General features: G+C 44.8%; 2 long non-coding RNA genes across 3 annotated transcripts in view; both read right to left on the bottom strand.

The window, feature by feature from the left end:
• LOC101730489 overlaps positions 1 to 13,326 on the bottom strand; it is a 213,866-nt gene that overhangs the window by 107,301 nt on the left and 93,239 nt on the right. The window lies entirely within an intron of this gene.
• Positions 1 to 13,326, bottom strand: part of LOC116406616 — a 78,556-nt gene that overhangs the window by 1,376 nt on the left and 63,854 nt on the right. Inside the window, exon 4 of one of the 2 annotated variants that reach the window (XR_004219702.1) lies at positions 11,006 to 11,047. The exons of the other annotated variant lie outside the window; for it this stretch is intronic. This is a non-coding gene — a long non-coding RNA (uncharacterized LOC116406616). Of the gene's footprint in view, positions 1 to 11,005; positions 11,048 to 13,326 lie in introns of those variants that run through there. 2 annotated transcript variants of the gene reach the window in all.

The following is a 13,326-nucleotide window of genomic DNA, read 5'->3' as shown; positions in this document are numbered from 1 at the left end:
TCTAATGTATCTGCCTGTACAACCATTTCAGGGAGAGAATTCCCCCACAAGAATTACTTATCATGTAAATAATATACGGGTTCCCGTGGGTTAGCACACACACAAGTCCAACATCACCCTGCACAATGCTGGAGTGGGCTACAGTTCCAGACTCTGGAGCATCTTGTACATTAAATAAAATACCAACAGTTCCCAACAGTGACCCAGCAATACTCTCACAGGGCAGTGATCACAGGCAAATAAACCCAATAAGCAACCAAACTGTAATAGAAACTCACAAAGCAACCAGCAACCCAAGAAATGGCCCAAACCTTGCTAGTAAATCAAACACTGAGCTAACGAAACAAGCCTGTGTTACCGCAGTTGAAAACCAAGATGTACTTTATAGGAAACTGGTTAAACTTTAAAGGTAATGTTAATTTAGGAACAAAACAAGGACAACACTATCCAGAGCCCTAAAGAAACAACATGGAGACTAATTGCTAACCTGCTATTATGGGTTGGTGCTTTTTAATCAACATGAACCAACACACGCACATCTTCTAGCTTTTAACTATTCATTACTCTTACAAAGTTCAGGTTTGAATATTTCCATTAAGCAGACCTACAGGAAAAAAAAAATGATATATACATATACATATACTGGTAAGGGATATCTGTAGGAGATAGTAGAGCAGATACTGGGTATGGCAATTTAAGGAAGGGGGGAACCAGAGAAGGAACAATTAGGGCTCTGGTACACGGGGAGATTAGTCGCCCGTGTAAAGGGTAGTTTTGTCGCGGGCGACTAATCTCCCCGTGTACCAGAGCCCTAACCTAATCTCCCCAAACTACCATCCCACCGGCGGACATGTAAGTCGCCGGTGGGATGGTACACGCTGCGTAGGCGATTTCGGTAAATCGGCAAAGTTGCCTCGCGATGATTACGGTAATTTGCCGAAATCACGCCGCCGCGTGTGCCATCCCACCGGCGACTTACATGTTCGCTGTTGGGATGGCAACTCGGGGAGATTAGTCGCCCGCGAACAGGGAGATATGTCGCGGGTGACTAATCTCCCCGTGTGCCAGAGCCCTATGAGTCAGAAGGGTGTTTGGGCAGATAAGGTAGAGGAGATGGGGAGAGTAAAGGTTGTGATGACAAATAGGTTGTGAGCAGAAGAGATAAGGAGAACAACAGAGTGAAGGATAATAGATTAGAAAATGAAGGAAAAAGAACAGAAAGATACTGCAAAAAAGGGTTGGGAAGAGAGAAGAGGGGGAAGAGCTTGCAAATCTTCCCTCTTTACTCCTTAACACATCACTATGTACCAGTTTATAAAAACAACCCTTAACTAACAAATAGAAGGACTATCAGCTTCACATCTCTGTTGGATGAGTACACTGGCAGCTGAAGGTATGAACAGTTGAAGCATAAAGTCCGACATCCATTCTTCCTACAGACATCTAAATCAAGAGGGAATTTGGAAATTCAAATATGTTTTCATTGAACACCAGCATAGAGTGACTGCACTGACCACACTCACATATACACTGCAGTATTAATAACCCCTACTGCTCACATTGCACAGTGTAAAAAAACAACACTTGTGTACTGCACTGATAGCCCTGCATATACACCTGCATACACTGTAATCAAAACTGCTACACATACTGCATACATTGCATATATTCTGCTGAGTGTACCTACATGTACATGGCCATTTACTGAAATGACAACCTCTGTATATAAACCTACTCTAAGCAAAGCAGCATGATTTGTACAGGTATCACACCCCTTATCCAGAAACCCATTATCCAGAAAGTTCCGAATTACGAAAAGGCCATCTCCTATAGACTCCATCATTCTAATTTTGAAAAATGGTTTCTTTTTTTCTGTAATAATAAAACAGAACCTTGTATTTGATCCCAACTAATATATAATAACAGGTCCCACACCCGTACTCAAAGCATCTTGGCATATACACCTGCATACACTGCCCACATGGCACCTGTACCCATAAATCTACATATGTTGCACTGAAAATATCTTTACTCCATTCCTTTCACTCTCCACTCCTGCATATGCTGACTTGGCAATTGAACAAACTGCACAGAAGCTGCATATATCAGCTGCAACACCAGGTATAATGTATGCCATACATACGCCAGATTGTGGCCATTTCTGCACTTTGCATGCTGCGCTCAGATTCACAAATGAACCCTATGGAATCCCTCCGATTAGTTTATTCCAACCTTCATACACAGCATTCTGTTCTTTTGTGTATTAACAATATGCTTACAGTTTAAATGCCAACCCATTCCTTAATTCTCTGTTCCACCTCTTGCATTCTAAATTCTACAACCTCCACATGGGAAAAAGGAGCTACATAAAGTGCTTGATAAGCCTCTCAGAGGCAGAAGGCAGGTTTAACAACTTGATCGTGACAGGAGAAGATGGAAAAATGTAATACAAATGTAAAACTCATACATACACGGGACCTTGCCAAACCAGTGAATCTGCCTTTCTGTTGCTTGTAGAGAGGCTTCAGAGATAATTCTGCTTTGAATAAAAGGCCTTTGTCTTCTCTTTACTGCCATAATTCTGTTTGTATTCTCCCAAAACACTTATGTCAGGCGGTTAATCTCTTACAGGGATGCATAAGGGCGAAGACACATGGAGCTACTTAGTAGCAGCCAGAAAATACCATAGATAATACTGAGAATTGAATCTGCTAAAACACACGTAGAGACAATTATCAGCATTGTCCATTTTTGTAGTAGCTCCATGTGTCTGCACCCTTGGGGGCCTAGCAGGTAAATTAAAGGTAAACATGGCAAACACTGGGAGAGCCAACTATGAGAACTGTCCCTTAGGTTTGCTAACCGGCTGACCGCCCAAATAAACCAGAAAATGTACCCGGCATAGATATTCCCCTGTAACCAGGACTATTCCTCTAGAAGACAAAAGCGATAACTAAATGTAAAATGGAAGTAACAAAACATCATTTACCAGACTGCAAAACATTTAATAAGCTCTAAATTTTGTGCCTAAAGAAAATCTGTGTTTTGCCACCATGCGCCATCCGACGCAGCAGCGAAGCTAGAACCAGGGTGCAGCTGCCACGAGGCCAGTTAAGTGGCAGAAAGAAAACTCCTGGTAACTTTAACTTTTAACTGGAAATTCTGCTTTTCTAGTGCAGATAGTGAAATTACTCTCTTGTGATGCGGGACTCCCCTAGACACCTCCAGCGCAGAGGGGCGGCATCACAGGAGCCATCTTAGGGCAGATTCAAGGTGAAAATTGCCCCTGGCTAGAACCCTTTGCCAGAGACAGCAATCCAGAGAGCGTGCAATATGGTGGTGGCTCCCCACGCTCAGAGTACGATTTTGAGAGCTCTCCCCCACCCACACAACCACTACCAGAACAGGCAGTACAACTGATATTAACAGCAATTGCTCTGCGGGCAATAGACCAGGCCATAATGACCCCGGGTACCTTACTGCAGGGACACACAGACTTATCCAAAAGGTAGGGTGCCCCAGGCAGACTGGGACTATCCCAAGCCTCCTGCTTGTTATTACTGACAATTGGAAGGCACCCCAACAACCAGTGCTCACTGCTGGATATCCCTTGGCATCTGTCCCAGACTGTAACATGCAGTATCCTGATCCCTGGTCCATTCGGGACTTAGCCACACACACTTGCCGACTTGACCACCATGAAATATCAACCTCTATGGACAAGATACTCAGGAGGGGACCAATCACACACAGGCTCAATATACTTTTCACCCATGGTGATTCATTAGCTGACTGTACTGGCACCCAAACATGCACTTATACCTGAAATGAATGGCCATTTTTTGGCAGCTTTTTAATGCGTAGAAGCCCTCACTACCTCCCATAGGACCAATCCACATCTTCTACAGGACTATCTGGAGCATAATTTAGATTAGCAGACTAATCTCCCTAGTGTTAACAACACATTTACAATTACAGGGAAAAGGCCTTTCCCAACTAGGGGTCGGCACGGAGGGACAGGGACAGTTATTTTGGGGAAAAAATTGCTTTGTTTTCCGATACTGGTGATTAAACTGTGTGAAGATTGAAATCCCAAGAACTGGTATAAATATATATTTATTTTAAGTTCACTATGCTAAGGTCACTCAATTAATGAAATGCACTGCATGTCACTGCACAATGTGTCATTGTCAAACCGAGCAGGAGAGGAGCCCTCAGCGCTCATATCTTGGAACTTAAGGGGCCCAAATTCAAACAATCTCTAGTGTTCCATTACATTACAAAACATCAGCCCCATATCCTGCTACTGCAGGAGACCCATCTCGAGGGACAATGCCTACTGGCATTAAAAAAGCTCTTGGGAGGCTCATGGCTATCACGCCCCCTTATGCCAGACGCACTTCTATTTTGATTAGAAAACACATACCTTTTAAACTTCACTTCATGACTTACATACAGACCCTCAGGGCAGATTTGTAGCCCTTTCATGTACCTTAGCTATCCAGCCACTGACCATAACAAGTATATATGTACCACCAACCTTTCAGCTCCAGGCAATGCAGCAGATAAGGCAAGAAGCTACAGGATTCCCAGCAGCCCCACTAGCAGCCTGATAGGCAATCCCACACCCTGATGGACACTATACTGTTACTTTGGCCTCACCGACATCTGAAAGTGGAAAAATCTATCCACATGGGCTCCTGCCAATCCACTAAGTATAAACACACTAACCAGAATCAACTTAGACTTAGCTATTTCTCACTTACACAGACTAGTGGACCAAATACTATATGGTCTGGACTGCCCATACAGTCCTCCTTAAGATAAATATAATACCAGCAGGACAATCCCAAATTTGTAGCCTTAGTTCACCGTGGCTATGCGAGGCGGTCTCTAAGGAGCCTCAATGGACTTCAGGGACACTAATAAAAACACTGCAAGCCCTGACGTAGTCTGGGACGATTGTAAGGCTACAATTACGGGGACATTACTTGGTGCTATAGCTGGAGCGAGAAGAGCGGCCAATCAAAAAGGGAATGATGTCCAATGATTTCTTTCAGAGGCAGACCCCCACACTGCCTCATTCACTGAGGAAACAGTACAGTAACTAAAGCCTAAGCGGGATGAGCTTGGCAGGGGACAGTGCTTGCCAAAGCCTAGCAGCCCTTCTCCATATAAAATAGCCATAACCATGAGAGACACCTCTTCTCCACGTTAGCGGCTGGAGGGGACTCCAACATACTTCTGGATCCACACTTAGACTGCTCGGCCAGACACTCCAGTATTCCTTCTAGACGTCTGACATGATGTAGAGAACTGCCACACTGAAAAGGACTATACATTCTATTTACACAGACTTAATACTTATTGGAGAATAGATTATATTTTTATTTCCCATAATTCATTACATCAAGTCGTAAGCAGTCAGACTCTCACTAGAATGTAGTTGGACCACTGGATGTAGCAGTTTCTATAAAATTGTATGAAAATTCTAAAAAAAAAATCACCTCAAAGCTTTCACTATCAAGAAATTGTTCTGCATTTTTGTAAAAACACACAAAACAATACACTGACCCACCCAAAATCATATATTTTTGAGCTGTGGGGACACGTACTTATGTGTAACTTATGCATAACATTCATGAATCACATTGTGAATATATATATTTATAGCTCCAACCCTGGAAGGCTAAAGGTTACTGTTCTCGAGCATATTTAACATATAAAAAAGCTGAGACAGAGATACATTCTGGGATTACCCTTTAATTCACTGGCCATTTACCTTACTGGGATAAATGTATATGTGCCAGTATAAGGGCATTTATTTGGGGCAGGGGCCGCTCCCGGCTAAGCCTACTCCACCTAAAGAGGCCAAAAACCAAAGGAGGATTAGCCCTCCCAGACTTCAAAACCCTGTACTTAGCAATGCAAATATCACACCTATGCCCACTTACCCCTGATGGTCCCTGCTCTGCACTATACAGCGCTTGGAGCGAACTGTTACCTCCCTACATGTCACCAGAACAAGCCATGCTAGTACAGCCATCTATACCCTCCCCCAACCCAATAATAGCGACAGTAAGAAATGCCTTTAATGAGACGCGCAGAATCCTAAGAATCAGCACCACTGACCCAGCTACCCCCCTGTGGCAAAATAAGACCCTGGGGAACCTAGCAGATACTCTCCCCCCAAAGCAATGGCTAGAGGCAGGCATTACCTCCATACGAGATGTGTGGGATGAGGGTGAAGTATTGGCATTCCCAACCCTTAAGCGGCACTACTCTCTACCAGCCTCCCAATGGCTACAGTACCACAGGGTACAAGCAGCCCTCAAACGACTAAATCGCAAGTCACCTCTGGCTATAGAGGAGGACCCAATACTCTTACTCACTAGAAAGGGACACAAAAAATGCAAGATCTCCACGCTATACAAGTATATTATAGAGAGCAGATGTAAGCTTTCCGCCCTCAAAGGGAGAGATGCCTGGGAGGAGGACTTAGGCTATATATCAGATGACCAATGGAAAGAGGTGTTAGTCTCCCCAAAGAGGGTGTCTATCAACTGCAGGCATGAGATGCTCCAGCTATACCTTATCCACAGGGCCTACTATACCCCGGAGAGGCTGCACAGAATCTACCCAGAATCCTCCCCCCTATGTAACAGGTGCAAGGCAGAAACAGGTACCCTACTACACACTCTGTGGACCTGCCCTCTGCTGGCAACCTACTGGGCCAAAATCCTAAACAAACTAAGCGCAGTGACAGAGGTTGTCCTCACCCCTGCCCCCAAATTATGCATACTAGGTATAACCTCTGGCCTAGACCTGAACAGCAGCCAAAAGGCACTTCTTGCTAAGGCACTCTTCCAAGCGCGTAGACAAATCACCCTTAACTGGAAAGGGCAAACGGCCCCGTCCTACAACCAGTGGCTAAAGGCTGTAAATGAGGCATGCATGCAAGAAAGGTACTCGCTATGCAAGAAAGGGAAGGTCGGTACATTCGCCAGCACCTGGGGGAGCTGGACCGCGCAAGCAAGCCCCTAGCCCACCCCAAGCGCACACACCAATCAAGGGTCACCATTACCCCGGACCCCCGGTAGTATGCCCCCACAACATACTCAAGATACCCCACCCATCAGAGGAACAGATAAACCCCTAAGATACAATGGGTATGCATAGAGTGGGCTGATGTCATAAACAATGTTGCAGCAAGCAGTAATCGAAAAAGCCTGTATAACCATTTGCTTGAATGCCTATGTAACAGTAACTGTGCTTGTACCAATGTTAATGACTTGATCTCAATAAAAACTACCTGAATAAAAAAAAAAAAAAAAAAAAAATGTATATGTGCCCCATCCATAGTACTAGTGCCCATATCAGCCTGGGATTTATTATGTTGCTTTGAAAAACTGTTCTTCCACTTCAGCTTATTCTTCAGCCCATTCTTAGCGCAGCCCATTTTCTAAACGCTTCTCCTCCTACAGGTTTAGGGGTACAACACTCAAACTCTCTCCACTTCTTCGCCCTATAGCGGAGCAGGCTGCTTGTGCTTTTCTAAGGGATCCCGGCCTCCGACTTTTTGTGGCGCCGCTCTGAACACCCCAATATTTCCATTGACTTTGACAGGAAAGATTTTCAAACTGCTGCCACACTTACAGCTCTGAAGCTACACTCCCCAAACTTGAATAACATAATCATGGGGTCACCCCAAATGAAACAGCGACATTTGTTGGACAACTCAAAGTGGAAGGGGCCAACAGCGGCCAATCCAATTTCACCCATTGACTTTAATGGAGACATTTAAACTGCTTCCAATCTTAGAGCTCTGGAGCCAAACCCACCAAACTTGAATCACACAGTCAAGGGGGAAACCCAAATGAAAAGGCAATTTTTCTTGGGTGCCCAAAAGTGTACGGAGCTACCAACAGCCAATCAGATTTAATTCACTGAATTTCATTGTTTAACATTTAAAATACGGCCATTCTCACACTATGTATGCCAGAGACAAATGAAGCAGCATTTGTTTATCCCTTTCTGGTCGCTGGTACTGATGGTTGAAGCAAAAATAATCTAGCGAAATGTTTTTACCCAAATCTAACAATCATGTTGTTTCTGCTACATTGTTTCCCATTGCTTCACGACATGTGACTTCACTCCTAGAAATGTGACAGTTGGTTTTGTCCGTTGGTTGACTTTGTGGTGAGAGGTAAGTCTGAATCCCCTCTGAGAGATTTTTTGCCAAATAACCCTTATTTTAGCTAAAAAAAAGATGGGAAATAGTTGGGTGATGCCCCCCTAGACTAGCGGATGTTGCTCCTCTTACAGATTTTAGTGAATTTGTAGAATTTTAGAGATGACATTAATCTTAGCGCTGGTTGGGAGACACAGACCTAGGGTTTGGCAGTTTTGCAGTTCTGCAGCAAATATATATATATTTTTTTTTTGACTGGGGACCCCATAAACATTTGGAGGCCATACAATACATACATTTTTCCTCCCAGTATTGACAGGCTCCTTAGAGTTCTGCCCCTTTGCCCCGGGTATCTGCCCTGCTCTCATGTACCAACCTTAACATTTAACTGAATACATTTCAATACATTTTTCCTTGCAAAGCAAAGCAATTGGCACAGAAATGAATGGGGTTGATCTTTTCCCATCAGCCTGTACAGCCCCCTAAAAGCACTGTGACACCAGGACCCACGCTAATAATTGGTGCTACTGGTTATTTATAGAGCAGCAAACATATTCAGTAGCGCAGTACAACTGGGAGGGATACAGAAAGGGAACCCTAGTATATACTGCTATAAATGGCAGAGAGGATCACAAGAGCTCACAGTCTCTTCTCTCTCCTGAAATAGAGCGATTTGAGAGACTTGAGAAATAGAGCGATTTGAGAGATTTGCAGCGACTCCTACCATCCTTGCGATATAGAAGAAGATACAGAAGAAGACACACAAAAGTCTTTTTAAAGACTACACCTTTTCTCCACAGCAGAAGAACTAGAAGAACCTGCCGGACCCATTGTGGTTCACCTGGTAAGGAACCAGCATTTTTCCCTCTGCAATATGTATTACATAGTAGATGAGGTTAAACAAGAGGCACATCCATGGAGTTCTACCCCTAACTCTGATCTTTACTGTGTTTATTTGGGGTCTTTTAATTTGACATCTTTAGATTAACTCTAACCTTCCCAAATCTCTATTTTATATGACAGAGGCAGCAGAGATGGGCATGAGTGCCAGCAGCCGGCAGTACTACGAGTACCGCTATGGGAAGGTAAGCGCCCCTAGTGCTAATAAATACACATTGCTGTGGTATGTGGGCTAAGAAATTCTAATTATTATTACTGAGGATTAAAGAAAACCTGCTGGAGACCTTAATGTCTTCTTGTTTCCTGCATTTCTGTAGATCTCATGGTGGATCCCCCCTGATCGGGACATCTTCGAGATCAGGGATTTTGAAGATCCACGGGCGGGTCCCTATTTGGAGTGCATTAGGGACCAGATAAGAGGAGACATCAGGATGGCACTCTATGATCTGTGGATGGCCAGGGATTGTGTTAAGATCACAAAGTGGTGGCAATTTCGCCTGAAGGCCGACTTCCGAGGGGACTACAGGTACATCAAAGCCCACCTAAAGGGCCTCTACAAAGACCTAGAGGCTATCAACAAGGTCATCCTGACGCGGAACAGCGAGAGATATTAAGGTGCAGTATAGAATCCATCCTTCTTTCCCTTTCTTCTTTCTATGCTGTTTGCTGAAATGGAAATATTCCCTAAATGATGGCTATTTTGTAATGGAAAGGGGCTGATGGATTGAAATCAAATGCAATTCTCAGATTTTATGCAATGTGTGAAGCCCATGTAAGATGCCAACGTTGTGGGGAAAAAACCCACTTGTTCAGTGTTTTAATTTTGCTTCAGCGCCCGATTTGATATTAATGTGCCCCTAAGTGTAATAGGGTTTCTCCAGGGATATCGCTTGCTAAGGTATAAATAAGTTCTTTTGTTTGATTTTTGCAGGTGGCCCTCGGAACTAAAAGGCAAAAGGTAAGATCCGCCCAGATCCACCTTCTCTCCTATCAACCGCAATTCCACCAGCGGTGCCTGCACTCCCATCCGCTGTAATTCCACCAGCGGTGCCTGCACTCCCATCCACCGTAATTCCACCAGCGGTGCCTGCACTCCCATCCACCGTAATTCCACCAGCGGTGCCTGCACTCCCATCCACCGTAATTCCACCAGCGGTGCCTGCACTCCCACCCACCGTAATTCCACCAGCGGTGCTCCCCCTTTCATCTTAAATATGGTTCATACACAAGAGCACCTTAAGGTGCTTGGTAAAAACTGCATTCCCTTTCCATCCATCCCTCAGACTGCAGGAGCCGGGGTCTGCAGGCTGCCTGGGGCCCAATGGAATGGTGTGTATGCTACCATATTCCCTTGTTTCCCTCACCCTGCTTCCCTTGATTATGGCAAGCAGGGTGAAGGCATTGATTCTGGGAAGCAAATCCGATTGCCGTTAAGGAGTCAGGAAGGAATTTTTTCCCTCTAATGAAGCAGATTGGCTCAAAGCTTCTCAGAGGTTTTTTTTGCCTTCCTCAGAATCAATGAAAAACACAATTTATTATTTGTATTATTAATAAAACTGTGATTTTCACAGATGAACCATCAAGCCGTGCTGTGTGTCTTTATTCTGGGTATTGGGCTCATTTGGAAGGGGAAACACATAGAGGGGGAGAGACTGTGAGAATAGAACAAATCAGCAAAGTAGAGGCACTGAAAAGTGAAAGAAGAAAGAAAGAGAAATGTACACATGTTGCTGCTTTATAAGAAACCCTGCTTTCCACTGTATGTGTCAGTCTGATTCCTTACACCCCCCAGCACTTCAGTACCTGTGAGTGACACACACCAGTCCTCCTGCGGGTATGGCTGCTCCACCAAGCATTCTCACACCGGGCTAACGGGCTGAGCTTCTGTTTATAATGGCCATTCTTGGCATCCTCCCATCATTCCCCATCATGGCATCCAGCCCTGAGACCAAATCACTGAAGGGTAAATGCACAACACAATATTCATTGGGCAGATGTGAAGGTGCCTGTGGGTACAAAACCTGCTCCTGTAGGGTTACTATGCAGCCATATTCCCTGGATACACAGAATATTGCCAGGTGAGCAGTAAAGCACAGAACCCACCCATGTTATGGAACCCCCATACTGAGGGGAAGGGAAATCCTTCTGATTTCCGAAAAACAGGTAACGCTTTTGTATGTATCAAATCCATTCCCTTTTCAAAATATATGGATCCCTAGTCCTGCCGGTGCCATCTGAACCAGGTGCAACTGAATGAGGCACCGGGAAGCAGCAGCGGGCAGAACCCCTGTGGCACCGCGCCGTATACAAGAGCAGAATAAGACCTTCCTAGCATTGCTGGAAACAAACACCAGCATGGCGTAACATCAACATTCCCTAAAGCTTTAAGCTACTGCCAGATGGGACTTATTACCCGCTGTGTGTGGCACCCAGGCCCATGCCAGCGGATTGGCTGATACTTGGCCTGCGTTTATTATACACCGGCTGAGAATCAGCCCCGCCTGGCAATAGCTTCAATGGACAGCGATACAACCCAAACCCAACTCTTTCACTTTAATGTGCCAGGCGTTGCCCCCCCTGTCCCATCTCTGCCCCAAACTGACACACAATTCTGTTACTTTACTAACTCAGTTTTATAGAAGAGTAACACAATTACTGCTAGAAGTAAAGCTACAGAGGAGAAAGGGTTAATACTGTGCCCCCGCATGTGTATCCCAGTTTTGTTACATGCTATTATTCCCATCATTTAGTTATGAAGAATAGCCCCCAGTAATGTACAGAGGGGTAACAGCACAGAGTGGGATCCGCTCTCTGCTTGCCAATAGCGTGCCAGGGAATCCGCACCACTGCCAGATATTTGCAGCAATGGAAACTATATTAAACCCCAACGCTGCTCATATTCAGACAAAATCGCCGGTGCTGCTACCTATGGGATTCCCATTACTAGCCGGGCAGAGCAGTTTATATACGGCAGTACAAGCAGACAAACAAGTGCCCGTGCCCTGGGCCGAGCATAGATGGAGCACACAACTAGCAGCGTGTTTTGGGGAGACCTGCACCTTTTTCAAGGCATCCTGGCAACACTAAATAAAGTCTAAGCAAGCAGCATTCACCTGCTCTGTGTGTGCTCCTTCCCATTAATACTATGTACTATGTATATAAAACATTTGCCTTAAGGTGGATGCAGGGTACTGGGAGTTGTAGCACCAAAGCCACTGGAGCTGCAGGACCATTCATGCGAGTTCCCCCAAGCACAGAAGGTTCCTGCACAGCAGCAGCGGAAGGTAACATAGGTTCAGCAGAACAAGATGGCGTCAGTAGGGCAAGATGTTACCAACCTGCGTACCCACCCCATGTACAGCTTTGTTTGGGTAGCGCCATTGTACCCTGTGCAGGAGCTTGAAGTCAGGGTTTGACTGTACTATTAATATTTCTCTCCTATTCATTTTCCTTTCTCTCTTTCAAACCAAAATTGGGTTGCTAGGGAAAACTGGACCTAGCAACTAGCTGTCTGTTGAAACGCCAAGACGCTCAGCTGAACAAAAAGCTAAAAATAGGAAAGCTAGCAAATAAAGACTAACTGCAAACTGTTTTGGAATATAACTTTGTACATCACACTTAATGCTAATTTAAAGGTCAACTTCCCCCTTAATAAGCAGTGGAACAAAATCTACAAGCGAAACCAAGAATGCCGCAGGGTCATTTATAAAGCGGAAGTGCGGCATACAAAGTGCCCATTTTAAGTAAACCATGTTGTATTTTAGCCCAAACTGCAGCATTTTTACCCCCCTACAATTCCACATGAGCCGGAGAGATGGTGATGCGCCTGACACAAACTGTGGCCCAATGGCGCCACCATCTGGAGAAAGCAGGTATGCGCTCAAACTGAGGTGCAAGTTCCGCAAACGTGGCCGGGCTAAAGGGAAGTGCTGGGCAGTTTGGTGCCGGTATGTACAGCATTACATAAGGGTCCGGCCTACAGAGACTCCATCACAATAGCGCATACAATTTATCCATAGGTCACTTTACCTACAGCAAAATCAATGCACTTACTGCATTTTAAGTAAAGTGACAAAATATCCCCCAACTTTACCGAAGAAAGCCAAATATTTTTGGACACTACACATAAAGGGTGAATCTGAACGGGGTAACCACGTCTCTCTACTCCAAACTACTAAGTTGCAAAACTCTTCGTAAATTAGCGTTTTTGATGCAGCACCTAAACATCACCTTAC

Source organism: Xenopus tropicalis, chromosome 8 (assembly GCF_000004195.4).
Source record: "Xenopus tropicalis strain Nigerian chromosome 8, UCB_Xtro_10.0, whole genome shotgun sequence".
NCBI classification, from domain to species: domain Eukaryota; kingdom Metazoa; phylum Chordata; class Amphibia; order Anura; family Pipidae; genus Xenopus; species Xenopus tropicalis.
The sequence above is the reverse complement of the archived record's forward strand: the minus strand, read 5'-3'. Positions and strand labels throughout refer to the sequence as shown.